The sequence below is a fragment of the Spinacia oleracea genome, chromosome 4 (assembly GCF_020520425.1).
Source record: "Spinacia oleracea cultivar Varoflay chromosome 4, BTI_SOV_V1, whole genome shotgun sequence".
NCBI classification, from domain to species: Eukaryota; Viridiplantae; Streptophyta; class Magnoliopsida; order Caryophyllales; family Amaranthaceae; genus Spinacia; species Spinacia oleracea.
The window spans coordinates 33,497,173-33,517,366 of NC_079490.1; the positions used below are offsets into that span (position 1 = coordinate 33,497,173).

The window sequence follows — 20,194 nt, forward strand, 5'->3', positions numbered from 1 at the left end:
AATTCTTCGGTTTTACCAATACTAGTTCTCACACTCGTGCTAATTCCCTCATACATGTCCTTGATGATATCAATATACTTCATCGGAATTCCTTTCCTATTTAATGCCCACCAAAGAATTTCCCTGGGTGCCTTATCATACGCCTTCTCCAGATCAATGAAAACCATATGTAAATCCTTCTTCTTATCCCGATAATTCTCCATTAGTTTCCTTATAAGATGAATGACCTCCATAGTCGATCTCCCAGGCATAAATCCAAACCGGTTTTCCGAAATCTTCATAGTTCTCCTTAAACTTTGCTCAATAATCCGCTCCCAAAGTTTCATAGTATGACTCATTAGTTTGATTCCTCGATAGTTGGCACAATTCTGGACATTACCCTTATTCTTGTACAAGAGGATGATAGTATTTTTCCTCCACTATAATGACATCCTATTACTTCCCAAAATCTTTTTAAAAAGAGTTGTTAACCATACCACCCCTCTCTCTCCCAAACATCTCCAGACTTCAATAGCTATGCAATCGGGCCCCACTCCCCTCTTGCGTCCCATCTTTTTCAATGTCATTTCGACTTCTCTCCTTTAAATTGTTCGCATAAAGTCTAGGTTAATCATATCTCGAGGGATATTTGGTCTCCAACATTGTGCCCTTGATCCCCGTTGAACAAGTTATCAAAGTAGAACCTCCATCTATCCTGATTTCCTTATCTCCTACCAACAGTTTTTGATCAACATCTTTCACACATTTAATCCTCTCGATGTCTCGCGTCTTTCTATCTCTCATTCGAGCAAGTCTATATATATAATTAAATTGAATAGTATATAATTGTAAATCTAAAAGTAAATAATATTACAAACATTTGAAAAACTAGCATCCATAACCTAAGATTCATTACAAGAAAAAAAGTTCAAAATATCAAAGATAATCAATATATATAGTAATGAAGTTTGCCAACTTGTCTCGAACTTCATTTATCTCCTCAGTGGTGAAGGGTTGTTCCCTCGAATTGTTGAATACCTTAAGAAGACCGACCATAAAAAAAGAGATATAAACTTTAGTTATATTATAAATATTATATCGTATAATAAAGTAAGACTTTGCTCCTAACAATGAAATAATGAACATTAATAATTGTAGGGGAATACAGTTAAACATAATAACATGTGCGGAACAATCCCCAAAGCCAGGAAACATGTATAAAGCACAGATTAAGCAAACTTACATTCGAAGCGTGTTTTCCACAATAATATGTCAACGAACACGAACAAAGAACTCCACTTGTCGTTCCTCTACTTGGTTCACCGACACGTTCAGACCCGTCTTGATTATCGTAGCTTAGACAATTGATCAAGATACTTTGCTTTTGGGAAGAACTCACTTTGGAGGCACAGAGAGAATTAGGGTTCTCTGTGTCTAGGGTTTGAGTAGTATGAATTGTGTATTGGAATAATACAATTTACCTATTGTATTAATGATGTAACCGGCCAAGAACCAAAGGCCTTGACCGGCCACATCACGCAAGCACACGGACCGCACAGCCCCGCCCAACGACACACACTGCAGGCCGAAGCCCACAGCGCGCGCGCGCCGAGCAGCTGGGCCGTGGGCCTGCTCGCTCGTCACTGCGTTGCTTGCTGTGCGTGCTGTTGCGTGCTCGCCCAATGGGCTGGCCTTGCTCGCCTTTGCTCGCGAGTCTTGCTGGCTCGTTGGGCCTTGCACGCTTACGTGCTTGGCTCGGCGGACCAGCAACTCCGATGCCCTTCGTATTCGTGATTTAATATATTTCCGATATATTATTTATCGTTTCGTATTCGACGAATCACCGTCGTACGATACGATTTATTCGTGTCGCCCAGCTTACGAATATTCGCGATACGATATACGATTCCGATGCAAGGTCGTATCGTATAATACGTTTTCCAACTAATTCCCGAAAATCTATTAAATGAATTTCCGATTCATTTAATCCGTTGATCTGTTACGTGTCATTGGTGTGACCTTGTAGGTTCAGTCAAGAGTAAGCTGTGAGTTCAATATCCATTAGAACTCACTGATCGGAAGCATTGCTCCAGCTAGCTGTTCCGATCACTTGATCTCACTGAATTAATTGTTCGCAATTAATCTGAACCTTTGGTATTAGACTTAATGCACCTTGGGTGAACGACATATTTCCTTCAATCTCCCACTTGTCATTCAGACAAGTGTGCATCCACATTCCTTTGTCACTTAGTGTTACTTACTGAACATAAGGTAAGATCCAAGCCATCCTTATTAGGTCCAGAAGTGTTTCTCGGATTACAGAGCTCAACTGTTAAACTTTTACAGAAGGTTAAGCCTTAACCATTCTGAGCACGACCATGCATTTTACAGTATCTAACTCTCCGAGAGGCCTTGTTACACAACAACACCATATCCTATCAAAGATAGGAGGACAATCCATTCTTGCAATCTATGAACACTCACTTTGTTTCATAGTACGCCCAATAACGGCTTTTATAGCCTCCTTTTACGGAGCGACGTTTAGCTAGTATCAAAGAGAACTAATTCTCAAACGAGCAGACATAATCGCTCATGTTCTGAGGAACGGTTTCTAATCACCATTAATGAGAACTACCTATGACATGACTTTAATCTCTTAAAGTGTTCTCATGGTCAATCCGATACAAGATCCAATAAGTATCTATGCAAAAGATTCTGACATCCAGTCACTCTAGTTCAAGAAACAGAACTAAGTAATCTACTTGCAATCTAATCTTCATTAGTCATTGGTCGTCCACCTTTAAATGACCTGGATTAGTTATCCTTTGTGACTTCAATATTCAAGTTCACTTATGGGTGTTTCTTTGTCGAAGAATCCATCTTGACATCCCATTTGAATGATTTGAATCACATGGACTTATCATTTAATTCTAAACCACAATTAAATGAATATGAAATAATAAATTTCATAAATATGAAATGGTTAAACCAATTGTTTTAAACATAGATCTAACAGATGTTCTAAAACAATACTTAGAAAATCAAAGCCATTCTCCAACATGCTTGATTCCCATGGTTGCTACATGTGCGTTGTGTTTCACTTGTGGTAACGGTTTAGTCAATGGATCCGCGACGTTGTCGTCAGTTCCAACCTTGCAAATCTCGATTTCCTTTCTTTCAACGATCTCTCGAAGTATATGAAATCGCCGCTGTACGTGCTTGGACTTCTGGTGGCTCCTAGGCTCTTTTGCCTGGGCAATGGCTCCGCTATTGTCGCAATACAAAGCCACTGGTCCTTTAATGGAGGGGACAACACCAAGTTCTTCGATGAACTTCCGAATCCAAACAGCTTCCTTTGCTGCTTCTGAGGCAACAATGTACTCGGCTTCAGTTGTAGAATCCGCAATAGTGCTTTGCTTAGCACTTTTCCAGCTTACTGCTCCGCCGTTGAGGCAGAACACAAACCCAGACTGTGATCTGAAATCATCTCTGTCGGTTTGAAAGCTTTCGTCCGTATAGCCCGTAACAATCAACTCATCTGTACCACCATAAACCAAAAACTGATCCTTAGTCCTTTTCAGGTACTTTAGGATGTTCTTGGCAGCAGTCCAATGCGCCTCACCTGGTTCTGACTGGTATCTGCTCGTTGCACTGAGTGCGAACGAAACATCCGGCCTTGTACAAATCATAGCATACATGATGGATCCAATAGCCGAAGCGTATGGAATTCCACTCATCTTTCTACGCTCATCAGATGTTTTGGGACACTGATTCTTGCTTAGATATATGCCATGTGACATGGGTAGATGGCCTCTCTTGGCTTCCATCATATTGAACCTAGCTAGCGCTATGTCAATGTAAGTGATTTGGCTTAGTCCAATCATCCTCTTAGATCTATCCCTATAGATCTTGATGCCCAATATGTATTGTGCCTCTCCTAAGTCCTTCATTGAGAAACACTTCCCGAGCCAAGTCTTTACAGACTCCAACATAGGAATGTCGTTTCCAATAAGCAGTATGTCGTCAACATACAAGACTAAGAATGCAATTTTACTCCCACTGATGCCGTTCAAGAAGGCAGTTTTGACATCCATTTGCCATATTTCATAGTCATGAAACGCGGCAATCGCAAGGATTATCCGAATAGACTTAAGCATCACGACTGGAGAAAAGGTTTCAACGTAGTCCACGCCGTGAACTTGCCTGTAACCTTTTGCTACCAATCTAGCCTTGTATATGTATACAATTCCATCTTTGTCTTTCTTCAATTTGAAGACCCATTTGCATCCGATAGGTGTGAACCCATCCGGCAAATCAACCAAATCCCAGACTTGATTTTCAGACATGGAGTCTATTTCAGATTGCATGGCCTCTAACCATTTAGTGGAGCTTGGGCTCGTCATAGCTTGCTTGTAAGTCATAGGTTCATCACTATCCAATATGAGAACGTCTAAGTTTTCAGTCAAGAGGACGCCTGTCCATCTGTCTGGCTGAAAAATAGTTCTATTTGACCTACGAGGGGCAACAACGTTTTGAGGAACTACTCTCACTGGCTCTTCTAAAGACCTTGGAGGTTCATCAACCTGAACTGCTTCTAAAGAGTTCTGAGTTCGTTGTCTCGAATCTCTTCGAGGTCTATTATTCTCCCACTTGTCAATTTGGAAATATGATTTCTTTCCAAAAAGACACCATCACGAGCAACGAAAACCTTGTTGTCTGACTTGTTGTAGAAATAATACCCCATAGTTTCTTTTGGACACCCAACGAAGAAACATTTGTCCGATTTAGGTTGTAGCTTGTCCGAAATTAATCGCTTGACATATGCTTCGCAACCCCAAATCTTCAGAAAAGACAACTTTGGAAGTTTCCCAGTCTATAATTCGTATGGAGTCTTTTCAACAGCTTTTGACGGAGCACGATTCAGTGTGAGTGCTGCAGTTTGCAACGCATGTCCCCAAAACTGTAAAGGAAGTTCGGCCTGACCCATCATTGACCTGACCATATCGAATAAGGTCCTGTTTCTCCGTTCCGACACTCCATTCCATTGAGGTGTCCCCGGAGCAGTCAATTCAGAAAGAATACCGCATTCTTTTAGATGGTCATCAAACTCGTGGCTAAGATATTCACCTCCTCGATCCGATCTTAGAGTTTGATTTTCTTGCCATGTTGATTCTCTACTTCATTTTGAAATTCTCTGAATTTCTCAAACGATTCAGACTTGTGCTTCATTAAGTAAATATAGCCATATCTACTGAAGTCGTCCGTAAACGTTATGAAATAGCTGAACTCACCTCTAGCTTTCGTACTCATAGGCCCACATACGTCCGTATGTGTTAGCCCTAGTAGTTCTCTTGCTCTTTCCCCCACCTTTGAGAAAGGTTGCTTTGTCATTTTGCCAAGTAAACAAGATTCGCATTGATCAATCTTCTCTAGGTCGAATGATTCTAGAATTCCTTTCCGTTGAAGTAATTCCATGCGCTTTATGTTTATATGGCCTAATCGACAATGCCACAGAAATGTGAGATCCGAATCACCAGTTTTAGCCTTTTTGGTATTTATGTTATAAATGTGTTTGCTCGTATCTAGCACATAAAGACCGTTTTCTTGTTGTGCTGAACCATAAAACATTCAATTCAAAGAAAAAGAACAACTATTGTCTTTAAATTGAAAACTAAAACCTTTAGAATCCAAACTTGAAACGAAAATAATGTTTCTGGTGATACTAGGAACATAGTAACAGTTTTCTAGTTCCAAAACAAACCCACTAGGCAAAGAAATAAAATAAGATCCTACGGCTAATGCAGCAATCCGTGCTCCATTTCCCACGCGTAGATCCATCTCGCCTTTATCAAGCTTTCTACTTCTCCTTAGTCCCTGCGAATTGGAATATAAGTGTGAGCCACAACCAGTATCTAATACCCAAGAAGTAGAATTAGCAAGATTACAATGTATAACATACATACCTGAAGTAGAAGCAACGTTCCCGTTCTTCTCATCTTCCTTTCTCTTCAAGCAATCCCTCTTCCAATGCCTCTTCTTCTTGCAGTAGAAGCATTCAGAGTCGGCAGGAGAACGAGTCACCCTCTTCTGTTTACCAGAACTGGTGCCGTTGGACTTGGATGAGGGCGAAGCCTTTCCCTTACCCTTCTTGCCCTTATTCTTGCCTGATTTCTTGAAGTTCTTGCCCTTACGCACCATAAGAATATCATTCTTATTCTCTTGCTTGAGCGTCTTTTCAGCGGTTTTCAGCATACCGTGAAGCTCAGTAAGAGATTTCTCCATGCTGTTCATGTTGTAATTCAACTTGAACTGATCATAACCATTATGAAGAGAATGGAGAATGATGTCAATAGCCATTTCATTTGAGACGTCAGAATCTAGAGCTCTCATGTTCTCAAAGAGTCCAATCATTTTAAGAACATGTGGGCTCACTGGTTCTCCTTTCTTGAGCTTAGTCTCAAGGATCAACCTCTGAGTCTCGAATCTTTCGATTCTGGCTTGGTCCTGAAACATGTTCTTCAACTCCGAGATGATTTGGTAAGAATCCGATTTAATGAACGTTTTCTGAAGTTCAGGACTCATGGATGCAAGCATCACACATTTGACATCCCTGTTGGCCTGAATCCAACGATTAAGGGCAGCTTGAGTTACCTCCGGCCCAGCCTCTTCCGGTAACTCTTCCTCAAGGACATATTCTTTTTCCTCATGCATAAGAACTATTTGTAAGTTCCTTTACCAGTCGAGGAAATTGTTGCCATTCAACTTCTCTTTGTCGAGAATTGAACGCAGATTGAAAGTGTTATTGTTTGCGGCCATTTGATTACTACAATCGAAAAGAATTTGCAATAAATAACCATTCATGCAATTCAATAACTTTGAAATAAAAGCAAAACATGCAATCATTAAAGCTATTAAAACATTTCATTCATGCAAAAGCAAAACATGGTCCAAAATGAATGAAACGATTCCAAGACCCCAAAAGTCCTAAATCCTTAAGCAGCTTTAGCATGTCTTAAGTAGTTTAAGATTTTAGGTAAGCAAAACCTATTGCTAGTAATCTCCAAATTACTCTTGGTTAATAAATTAATGCCATAATTTATCCCATTGCCACAACTTAATGCCATTGTTGTTTGAGTTGTAACCACAATCAATGTGCTCCTTTAGGACGCCTTACCACCTAAGTCAACTAAAATAGCACCTCGCTTTAGCGTAAACCTACTATCTTAGATCCCTAGATTTTTGTAAGTGTTGATTTGTAAGGAAATTTTTAAACTCAATATTACTTGGACCTAGTTGTTTCTATGTTGGTTCGATTATTTAGTGAACTTAAAACTAATCGATTCATAGGAAACAACCTGTTCATGCAAAGCATACATACATTCATACATTCACGCATAATATATATATATATATATATATATATATATATATATATATATATATATATATATATATATATATTAAATTGCATAAATAAATGGTGATCTAGTATGGCCCAAAACATCTTGTCTTGAAGCATCCAATCTTCATCACCTCCTTGTTAGCTTGGCATTGTCTTGAATCTTCGTTCAAATGCTAACTTAAAGTTCTAAACTTAGAAATACTTGAAAATAATAAATTACATCAAAATTTCCATGGTACGCAGACCATATTTAAAACTTTACATTCAAAGATAGAACGGTGCGCAGACCGTATTTAACTATCCTAAATTTGGCCATACTAGTCACTTGGAGTACCTGCATTACATAAAATATATATTCTATGCATTCACCCATTCGTGTGCTAAAACGAATGGCCCATGTAAATATGCAAGTATTTACGTGAATTAATTAAAATTCACGTTCACATAAACGCGTCCTAAAAGATTAATCGATTTCCAAATTATTAATCCTTAGACTTTATTCTAATTAAAATTGAATTTAATTAAAATAATGCGACCTACGAAAATAATTAAAATAATTATTTTATTTTAATTTCATTTAGTGGTTCCCACTCAAACCAATAATTATTCCGGATAATTAATTATGAAATATTAAATTAAAACTCGCGGCCCGGCCCAAGCAAATAAAATATTAAATTAAATATCCCGTTAGCCCAAATTAATGCAAATATACGAAGCCCAACGAAATAAACAATTTTCAACGAAAAAAGTCCGATTACGTAGTTAGGCTAGGCTTGCGCCCAGCCCTATCCCTTGCGTGTGGCCCAAGAGGCGCACGAGCAAGGCTCGCACACCCCCAGGACCTCGCGCGCGCGCGTCCCTGCAGCATCGCTGCCCCTGCGCTGCGTGTTGTGTCTTCGTGTGTGCTGGACGTCGCATGGCTCGCCCCTTGCTTCGTCGCAGCCTCCCGCAAGCGTCCCGCCTGCCCCTTTCCTCGCCCAGCGCGCACGAGGCACGCAGCACGCTTGCTGCTGCCCGTGTCGCTGCGGCTCGGCCTTCGTGTAGCAGCCCGTATGGCTCGACGAGCCATATGTCCACTACACTCGTGTTCGTGCCTTTGGTTCGTGATACAGACCAACTCAATTAAAATTAAATTTAATTTCACGAACTTGCAATAATTTTATTTTTCATAAAGTTACGATTTTTATTTTCGAAAAACAACGATTTTTAATGATTTAATAAATTCCAACGACAATCCAATTTCGTAAAATTATTAAATCAAGGGCTAACAATATTCAAAATTTTAAGAAAGAACGAATCAACATTAAAGTTTGAACTTTTAATTATTAAAATTCGAAGCTTTAAATCGTTCATAAACAATTAAATTTCAAATTTTTAATAATTTGGTTTAAGTGCGATTAAAATTAACGAAACCATTCAAAATTTTAATCCAATAATTTTTAAAATTAGCCACTGACCCTGTGAGGGGGTCGAAAAAGCAAGAGGCTAATGCGTGACCTCGTCCCTCGTGGGTGTGACGATTCTTTTATTCAATCAAGTGTAATTGGATTTCCTGTGAGTATACACTCAATTGACTAGTAATATAGGAGTCGCCATTCAGTTTTTAACGACAATGAGAAAAACTGACAAAACCCGGTTATCATGACATAAAGGGAGTGCAATTATGTTTGACCACGACGGCCGTAGGTTCCCTTGTGATCCTTGGTGTGGGGATCTCTCAACATACACCCGCAAGGTAGAGATTGAGGGTTCGGGGGACTGTAACTACCGAGAGGAGTACTTCGCTCGTCGATAACTCCAGAGGCAGGATATCCTTACTAGCTCAGCATAAATAATTGAAGTGACATGCGTTAACTATTAAACTAATCCGAGTTGATTTTAGCAATATGCAACATATAATACTAGATCGATCGCGATTATCTGATTTAGATTGCTTAAAGGGACCTAGCATGATAATCCAATTTCCCAAAAATATTATATTTGTTAGGTGTGATAGAACAATCAGATTTAGTTAGTTTAACAGTTCATAAAAAGGGCGAGGAAAGCAATTAAATCATCGAGAAGGGACACATTACGACGCACCCTTGAGAGGTGCGTCACGGTTCTCAGAAAACTAACCACTTTGACTTTGCTATTTCTCCTTTTTATTTAACGAATCTCAATTATGGGACATGATACGTTCTGTTCGATTTATGGATCGATTGCGACAGAACGCGTGAACAGTTTCGCAGCGTGAGGCTTAGGCTAAGGGTTGGAGTCAATACTCAGAATATGAATTGTGTGTTGTCTTTCACGTCGAATTTAGGGCTGTATTTATAGGGAAGAGTTCGTGGAAAGATAGAATTGCAGAGTTCTAATTCACAAAGAATTAGGAAAAAACACGTACCCAGGTATTTTCAGCGCCCAGGCCTGGGCGCCGAAGATTTCGGCGCCCAGAGCCAGGCGTTGAAAATAGGGTCTGGGCTGTTTTCTTAGTCAGATTCGGATTCCTGAAATCCGTAGAGTTTGAGACTTAATCGAGTCTTTTAGTGCGTATTAACCTTGCGACGGGATGCGTCTGGGCCCGTTACGAACTCTAGGCTCGTTAGGATTTTAATTAATACGTAACTCTTATTTCCGAATCATATTAGGAATAGGATTCTCGCAGTTTTCTATCTCATTTAGGATTTATGTTGGAATACAATACCTAATTCTGACAGGTTTCTATCCTTTATGATTTGCCACTTTTAGAAGCTACCTTTTACGGCAGTTACTATTTTTAGCAGGTTTCCATAAATAGCAGTTTTCAATAAATATCAGGTTTCGGGTGAAATAAAAAGGGGAATTGAGATTCGTTTATTTTAAGGAGATGCGTTGTCAAGTGGAGATTTATGTTTTCATCATCGAACCTTTCCCTTTCGGGAATGGGGACAAAAGTAGGTGTCTACAGTTAGCCCCCACTTTGACTGAGTCTTGGAGTAAGACGATGGTCAAAGTATTAGACGGAGTGCATTACACAAGCCATGGTGTATGTGACCTGTTTTGCGAGGGTCTCACGAGCCCCCGAGTGATAACATTTGACTTAAGGGTCATCACTTGAAATGTCGACATATCCCTCACGTGTCATTGGGATTAGTCAACTGATAGTATAGAAACTTCCTCACTTTGTCATTGGAAGGATCTAAAGGTGCGCAGAAACTCCCTCACTTTGTCATTGGGAGTCACTACTACAAATCCCGCCTTTTGAAGACTCTTTTTTAACCATTTTACGACGCCTTAAAGCGTCGCTAATTTAGACCTCGACGCTTTCTAGAAGCGTCGAGAAAATGACAGTCGAGAATTTTCTCGGCGCTTTTAGGCGTCAAGAATGACGACGCCATTTGCAGACCCCAATTTTTGTTCGGCGTCGAGAACCTCGACGCTTTTCTTCGTCTAGACTTTTGATATTGGTGTCGACAACATTATTTTCCCGCTATGCCCACCTTTTAACTATTTTATTTTCTCGACGCCATTAAGCGTCCAGAAATTTCGGTTGTCGACGATTAAAAGCGTCAAGAAGTTGGCGTGAATTTTAATCTTAATGCTTACGATAACACGATTCCAAAAAGCGTCCACATTTACTTGTAGAAGGTTTTTTTTCACGTATTCTGTATTGCATATAAGCTCTTTTTATTACTCGTACCTATTCATGTATCATATATATATATATATATAATAAAACATTACTCATCACAATTATAAATTTAAAAATAAAGTGCAACACAAGATCAATGAAACTTAAATTGTGAATAACTGGTCTTCAATTAACAATAAAATTAACTTAAGTAGTTAAAATTCATAGTACGTACACGTACGTTACTAACCAGAATCCAAATAAACATACACGCATCAATATTACTAACCAAAATCCTAACCAACAGTAAAAAACAACATCATAAATCAAACCCAAGAAATTAAAACTAAAACTTAGAAAAGCTAACTAGCTAGGATATACTGTATATACTACATATAGATGATCGATGGTAGTAGCTCATATGAAGCTCAACTGTCTTGGCCTTCATGCTGCTTTTGCACCTTATCACGTTGGACGACCTTCAAAGAAAAATACAATTAAAATATAATAAGTACATAATAAGTCGGAAACCAAAACCACGAAGGAAATTAAATACAACATGAGGAGAATTTCATATAAATATTTTAATCACGCAAATTGTTTACCTATCTTTTGGACTTTAGCCTATTAGTTTTTCATGTAGGTTCATTATTTCGTATTCATCATGACTGCAGAAGGAATTCATTACCTTGGTTAATTAGAAGAACGGTTTTTCTAGTGCAACTTTAGGAAGATCAATAGGTTAAACCTATGGCCCTTCTTACTCTTAGGAAGACCAGTAGGTTACTCTGTTTCATTTGATTCTAAAGCCTGAATTTCTTTGTCTACGGAATCAACCCGACCTGGACGATCTTTAGCTTTCTTATAGGATGATGGCTCAAGACAAACCATCACATTTGAGATGAAAGAACAAAAAGTAGGATTTGAGTTTAAAAAAACATAAAATGAATGAGAAGAGGAAGAAAATGTCTTCTGGTATTTGTATTTATCTAAGTCTTACGACAGGTATAGAGTGGACAAAATCATTATGTTTGGAAGGTAGTTTAGGAACACAGGAAGAATAACAGGTACAAAAATAGGTAAGTTTGAGTTGGAAGATGAGGAAAGGGTGTGATGTGGACAGGAAACAATAGGAGAAGAGACATTCAAATAAATGTCTTGGGTGAACACCTATCCTTCTGTGCTCCTGTGAACACCTGTACCCTACCCTATCCTAGGAACACCTATGCTCCTGTGATTCACAATGTCCTTACCTAAAAACAGAGACCCACGCTGATGATGAAATATTCGGTTCCATAATCAAGATCTAAAATAGTTTACTTTCTTGTGAAGTGTCTCATCATGCTCCAAAAAATCTAAAATAGATTATAACACCGGAAACTTGCTAGGCAACAAGTCAGTCCAAATAGTATGTATAACTTTGATCTAACAACCAATATCTTGTTAGTAGTGTAGTCCTCAAATAAGCATTCTGTGGAATTGAATGTCATCACTCATTACTTATTATTAACATCTCTCATTATCAACAACCCCTTTCCACTCCATACATCACCTATCTCCTTAACAAATCAGAGACTGACCGTCACAAGAGCAGTCATTGTTATTTTAGAATAGATACGATCAGTAACTTAGTCAATGATCTAATTGCTAGTATGCACATTACTGGTTTGCACTAGAATAAGTAGGGAGAGTTGGTAATGAACTTCATGCACGTTACTTACTTGTTAGTATAAATACAAATTGGTATAAACACAAATACAAATTAGTATAAACAAAGATCTGGCATGGAAAATCAGTTATAAACCAATGGCAATAGGAAAGCATAACGAATAGTCCCAACTGCTTATCATTACAAGCCATGAACAAAAAAATTATTTACCTGTGTGTAACCAAAAATTTTGAGCAACCTGAGAGACCAGCAACTGTCTGCAATTAATCCTAGTGTCTCGTCTGTAAGGAGGCGACACCATGAAAGATCCAAGAACTCGAGATTTTTGCAACGCCTGGCAAGATAAATGGTGGTATTCTGGCCAACCTACAGAAAATAGCATACTCTGAGAATCCAACTATAGATCGCTCCACCGTTCAGGCTTCCCAAGAACAGCAGGAGAAAGACAGACAGCAGGCATCAGAAAGAAGTTAGATTGATACCTTGGAGATGTTATTAAGACTTAATTCATCCAAAGATTCTCCAGAACTTTCAAGGAGTGCAGCAATAGCATCATCACTGTCACAGAAAGGATGCTGAAATCAGGGGGATTCCCTCGTGATCAACCAAAAATGCTATTTTTCAGTTCATGAATTTTATTTGATTCCCAAACATCAAAACCATACAATCCATGAAAACCTAAATTCAATTCAATTTTTAACCCCCTAAATTCGATAGAATTTTGTAACCCCCTAAATTCCATTAAATTTTTGCCCAGAAAGTCAATTTAAACCTAGATTGTATCACCAGAAAACCAAAAAGAAAAAAACAATTTAATGGGTTCGAAATTGAAATCAAAATGAACATGAGTATCATTTATCTATTGTTGAATACCATTGAAACCACATAGATGATTGACATAGTCAAGAAGTTCATACTGTAAGAATGAATATTAATTATGGATTAATATTAATTTCATTAGTTATAAAGAGCAGTAAGAGTATTTATTTGCAATTTATATAATATGACCATACTTTATATTGTAAGAATGAATATGTATGTTGAGAGAAGCAATCTAACCTATATCAGAAGCACACATTGGAGAACCAGACAATGTGATATGATGATATTATCAAAGGGTTCTTCGTCGTACACGCAATAGAGAGCTCACTGCAACTACACTTGGCGCGAAAGCTACAAAAGAGAAAGAAAGGGACAAATAAAGAGATTAGTCACATCACTTAATTTGTGAAAAGAAATTTCTTCTTTTCTTTTTACTCATTTGGACAAGAAAAAATTGATAAAGTGACACATTAGAGATTAGACATACTTGTCAAAAAGCACCAAAACCGTGTAACCTTTATTGTATCCCTAGCTTCAGCACAGATCCTGTCCAACGTTTGCTCCAAGCCTTTCCTGCCCAGGGTCTTGGGATAAGTGATATGAATTACGTTGCTACGCCAACCTCTTAATTCAATCTTTTTAATGGATAAAATAGGCCCCATCAGTGAGAGACGATGACACTGCTCCTCACTCATTTATGTGAGATCACCTCCAGGACCAATCATGCACTCTATGGATGACACAATTTTCTCCATGATAGGATCAATGGGAGGGTTTGTAACTTGAGCAAACAGCTTCTTGAAGTACTGGAAAGTGATTTTCTCTCTGTTTGACATCACGGCCAAGGGAGTATGGAACAAGGGCCTAAGTTTAGGCTTTGCCTAACAGAACAGAATACCTATAAAAATAAACCTCAGGTTAAGTTGTTAACGCTGCAAGAAAAATAGAACAAACATGTTTCAAGAGTAGCGAATAAACCATGAATACCCATGTTCGGCATGTCTTCCTCCTGATTAGACACCTATAATAGACGAAAACAGAACCGCATCAGATCATCTCAATGGTAAAAAAAAGAAGAAACTGATGCAAAGATTAAGAAAAGGTGAAAGTTGTCAGCAGTATCATCTCTAAGTGAAGAATAATAAGGTAGAGCCAATAGAAAACACAGGATGTAGGCTGGATTCCTGATGCTCGTGATTTCAGATTACTTTCATGTCGAGTTAAGAACCCGCAATTTAGCTAGAACAACAATGCTCCAATAATTTACTCTAATTATTTCTCCAAAACTTTTCAAACTACTTCGAACAATAGTTATTAACTGGGTAACATCTCCAACTTTGAAAAAGCCCAAAATTTTATTAAAAATCTCTAGTAACATCATACCCTCCAAACCCCAAAATTTTTATTAAAAATCTCTAGCAGCACGTAAGAAAGAGATGACCAACATCCATCTCAAATTTTAACCTATTGTAACATCAAATCCCTGTATATTCCCTATATCGTTAACAAGACTTATTAAATCATATAAACATGTACTCCGAAATTGACAATGAAGGTAAGATATATAGAAAGAAAGAGAAGGGGTGAAAAACCCTTTAATTTGCAAGGCAATTTTTACCCATAACTAAAACGAGTGAGCTATTTGCAAATTCATTCCACTTGCATTCTGACTTGATACAAGCCATAGAAGCCTTTCCGCAGTGGATTAGTGTAAAGGAGTGAGAGGGAAGTAAGACAACTCAGCTAATAAAGGGGAACAACCATATAACTTAAATTAACAAGCGTCCCTTCACTAATCCATCAAAGCTTAGGTATACACAGCTCAAAATTAATTTTTAATAGTGAATAATCAATTTTGTGTACTTGATTTCTTTTGTTTGAACAAAGCACAGAGCAACACTGGATGAAGAAGATGTAGTTAGTAGAAAAAAATAATCATACCATTTAATAGAGGATCAAGATACTAGATCAAGTTGTTCACCTCAAGATGAGAATCAACTAGGGCCACATGAGAGATTACAATTACCATTACCAGTCAAATTAGTGCTTCATTCTAACAAGGCCACCGACTAAGACAGAGTTGAAGGGGCAATAATATTTCCATAAGACCAGGAGAAAAAGATGGCTTAACCCACCTCACAATATTAAAAAAGAATCACTCCTGAACTTGGTCTTTCAACCTTCCATTACCTTCTCAAGTATTTCATTTCTCAACCTTCCATTACCTTCTCAACCTTTCATTTTTCATTTCTCAGCCTCACAATAAAAGGTTGCAGACTCAAGAAGCAAAACTTCAGTCACATTCATCAAAATCAGTCCAAGTAAACTCCAATACCTAATTAAAGCAACAATAGTAACGCCAATTCCCTGAACATTAATCCCCTCTTAACGTACAAACTAAATAACTAGTAACTATTGTATCTTGCAAGACAACAGAAGCATAGTGATTGGTGACCGGGTACATGGATGTTTGGAAAAACAAGGACAACAATCTAAACCAATAATAAGGAGAAGTCTGGTCACCAGTAGCCAAACAAAACTTCTTGACATGAGAGCATCAGGTTTTGAAGAGGGTCAAGATAAAGGAGATAACAAGGAAGATGTCCAAGTACTCCCTATTGATTTCACTGAATTTTATATAATACAATTCCCACAGAATACAATTCACAAATCCCAGCATTTCACAAATTAATCACAAAACTAAATCAGCACATTAACATCATCGTCAACCCAATCAAGCATATACCGATTCATTTGACTAAGAACAAACAACTTTAAATTCGGATCTACACAATAAGTTGTATTATTTTCTGCCAAATTTCCTATACTTAAACTGAATTGAAAAAAAACAAATTAAAAACCCAATTGGACATAGCAGAATCGAATGATACCAAATATTAAAAGCGTAGACATATAATAATGTACCCAAATGATAACTCAACATTAATCGAATATGAAGTCAGGAGAAAGAAAGATGAGAGAAATCTACAGAATGACAAAGAAAGGACGAACATGACACTATTTCATTGTCGACAGACTTCAATTCATAGACTAGAACAAGATCTAGCACAAAAAGTTCAACTTGAACAAAAACCTAAAATACCCAACAAATTCAGAACATGGGAGACAAAATAATACCTTCAATTTTAAACCTCCAATCTTCGTTCAAACCTCCACTCTTCGTGAAAAAGGGAAAATAAACCTAAAAAATACACAAATAACAAAAAATAAGTTACTCAAATCAAACAACTAATCAAAGAATTTGGAAATTGAGAAGAATCGAGAAAATGAAAAGGGTGCAAACGAAATCGGAATCAAGAACTGGAATAGCAAGACACGAAAATAAAATTTATTCGAGATGAATAATTAAATGAAAACACTAGAAATTCTGAAATTTAGAGGAAAGAAACTATCTAAAATTCATTATATGAGCAAGAAAGTTAACGAAATTACAAAATCACAAAAAAATAGAACATTGCAAGAAATTAACCAGGGGAATATGACATGAAATAGTTTAATTGGTACCTCCGAAATTCAAGTAGCACAAGGAAGGGAAATTGAGTACACAATTCATCCAAAATTATGGGGTTAATCGTAGCTCTAACCCGTGTGGGAGATGATGAATTTTTAGGGTTTGAAAGTTATGGTGGTACGGGGTATGAAGGAGGCGGTTTTTTAAGTTTTATTTTTCATTGATATGGACAAGAAGGGAAAGCTCATACTCCGTATTCCAACTAAAGGGTGAACTGACATGTACACGTGCAAGGCACATGTTTCCGCGACACTTTAAGCTGTCTAAACACCTCGACTCCGAATAGCGTCGAGAAAAAGCGGGAGGGAATTTTTCTACTCAACGCCTGTACTCAAGCGTCGAGCTCTTGGCGTCTAAAAACCAAGGCTTTTGTAATAGTGAGTAGCTACAGATGTTTTCGAAATCAAAGCTATAAAGTGCAATTGGGCCTGGCCAAGCCCAACCACGAGGTAAAAATGTTTTTAAAGATTCTCATTTTCAGGGCTAACTAAACGAGAAAACCCCTTGTTTTTATGGGACGTAAAACGACGGAAAATCCAGCACATCGCTCTTTTTTGGAAAAAACGGAAAACCAATCCTTTTAATTTTTGGAAAAGGGAAAACCAGAAAAAGTTATCGCTGCAGCGACTAAGGACCTGCACGGTTAGTGATGCAGACCCCACCGGCTAAAGATGGCGAGCCTGTCCGCTAAGGGTGGACACCCCGTCCGATAGAAGTGGACGAATCTGTTTTTGAAATTTGAAAATAAGGACCTACGCGGTTTGTGACGTAGACCCGACCGGCTAAAGATGGCGAATCTGTCCGCTAAGGGTGGACACCCCGTCCGATAGAAGTGGACGAATCTGTTTTGAAGTTTGTTTGCTTTTTTGAAAATAAGGACCTACGTGGTTTGTGACGTAGACCCCGCCGGCTAAAGATGGCGAGCCTATTTTAAATTTTAAGACTTTATTTTTTCGAAAACTGAGGACCTGCGCGGCTAGTGACGCAGACCCCGCCCGCTGAGGGTGGGCGAGCCCTGTCTGCTGAGGGTGGACGTCCCTGAATTCGTTTTTTTTTTATTTGGGAACTCGCGCGGTTTGTGACGCGATCTTGCCGACTGAAGATGGGCAAGTTCCTATTTCTTTGGTTCTTTGTGATTTCTTTTGAGAATTTCTTTTTATTCATTCTTGCAAGAGAGAATTCTTTCGAGGGATGCTCGAATTTAGTTGTAACCTGAACGTGGGCTGACAACGTGTTCAGACGGACCTTTGTCTTGCGACCGTCTGCTTTCGTGATTTTGAGCTAGTCTTTACGGCTCGACTTGGTCTTCGATCAGAGGACCGTGCACAAGTGTCAATGATGACCTTTCGATGAGGTCGAACCTGTTGTTTTTTTTTGAGATATCCAAACATGATATGGTGTATGGCGCAGTCCGGGAATATGATTTTGATCGTGCGCTCCTTGTTGGAGTCTATTTTTCGCGACCCCCCAAGCACTGGAGCTCGTCGGTCATTTTTCGCATCTTGTAATCATGTTTGGGGTCATGCTCGTATGTGCGAGCGACCTTTTATAGTAGTGTGCTACTTTAGCGAAGCCGTGGAGTGCGACTTTAGTTTTCAGGCGACATCCGGTTTGTAGACACCTACTTTTGTCCCCATTCCCGCAAGGGAAAGGTTCGATGATGAAAGCATAAATCTCCACTTGACAACGCATCTCCTATAAAATAAACGAATCTCAATTCCCATTTTATTTCACCCGAAACCTGCTATTTATGGAAACCTGCTAAAAATAGTAACTGCCGTAAGAGGTAGCTTCTAAAAGTGGTAAATCATAAAGGATAGAAACCTGTCAGAATTAGGTGTTGCATTCCAACATAAATCCTAAATGAGATAGAAAACTGCGAGAATCCTATTCCTAATATGATTCAGAAATAAGAGTTAGGTATTAATTAAAATCCTAACGAGCCTAGAGTTCGTAACGGGCCCAGACGCATTCCGTCATAAAATTGATACGCGCTAAAAAACTCGAATTAATCTCAAACTCTACGGATTTCAGGAATCCGAATCTGACCAAAGAATTCTGCCAGACCCTATTTTCAACGCCCAGCCCTGGGCGCCGAAAATTCCAGCGCCCAGAGCTGGGCGCCGAAAGTACCTGGGACGGATTCTTTTCCTAATCCGTTTCGTATTCAAATTCCTGAAAAACTATCTTTCTACGCCACTTTTTCCTATAAATAGACCCCTAAGTTCGACGTGAAAAGAACACAACAACACACAATTATATTCTGAGTATTGACTCCAACCCTTAGCCTAAGCCTCTCGCTGCGAAACTGTTCACGCGTTCTGTCGCAATCGATCCATAAATCGAACAGAACGTATCCTGTCCCATAATTGAGATTCGTTAAATAAAAAGGAGAAATATCAAAGTCAAAGTGGTTAGTTTTCTGAGAACCGTGACGCACCTCTCAAGGGTGCGTCGTAATGTGTCCCTTTTCGATGATTTAACTGCTTTCCTCGCCCTTTTTATGAACTGTTAAACTAACCTAATCTGATTGTTCTATCACGCCTAACAAATATAATATTTTTGGGAAATCGGATTATCATGCTAGGTCCCTTAATGCTATTTAAATCAGATAATCACGATCGAATTAATATTATATGTTGCATATTGCTAAAATCAACTCAGATTAGTTTAATAGTTAACACATGTCCCTTCAATTATTTATGCTGAGCTAGTAAGGATATCCTGCCTCTGGAGTTATCGACGAGCGAAGTACTCCTCTCGGTAGTTACAGTCCCCCGAACCCTCAATCTCTACCTTGCGGGTGTATATTGAGAGATCCCCACACCAGGGATCACAAGGGAACCTACGGACGTCGTGGTCAAACATAATTGCACTCCCTTTATGTCACGATAACCGGGTTTTGTCAGTTTTTCTCATTGCGTTAAAAACTGAATGGCGACTCCTATATTACTAGTCAATTGGGTGTAAACTCACAGGAAATCCAATTACACTTGATTGAATAAAAAGAATCGTCACACCCACGAGGGACGAGGTCACGCATTAGCCTCGTGCTTTTTCGACCTCCTCACAGTGGCGACTCCACTGGGGATAGTGAAGGAAATACTCGTGCTTGTAGGTAATCAAAATAGCCGAAGGGTGAAACGATCCTACCCCGCGTTTATTTCCCCATCAAGTTGGGACGACCTGAAAATCAGC

The 20,194-nt window shown here is 38.7% G+C and overlaps 1 long non-coding RNA gene across 2 annotated transcripts; it reads right to left on the reverse strand.

The window, feature by feature from the left end:
- Window positions 1-11,158: 11,158 nt before the first annotated feature.
- On the reverse strand, window positions 11,159-17,167 carry LOC130459167 (uncharacterized). Of its 2 annotated transcripts, none has more exons than XR_008918357.1 (8): window positions 16,990-17,167; window positions 16,603-16,666; window positions 14,443-14,485; window positions 13,952-14,362; window positions 13,702-13,815; window positions 13,125-13,200; window positions 12,853-13,008; window positions 11,159-11,452 (listed from the first exon to the last, which is right to left on the reverse strand). It is a non-coding gene; the product is annotated as an uncharacterized lncRNA (long non-coding RNA). The 2 variants fall into 2 exon arrangements; XR_008918356.1 differs by having other exon boundaries at window positions 14,452-14,485; window positions 16,990-17,166.
- Between the last annotated feature and the right edge of the window lie 3,027 nt (window positions 17,168-20,194).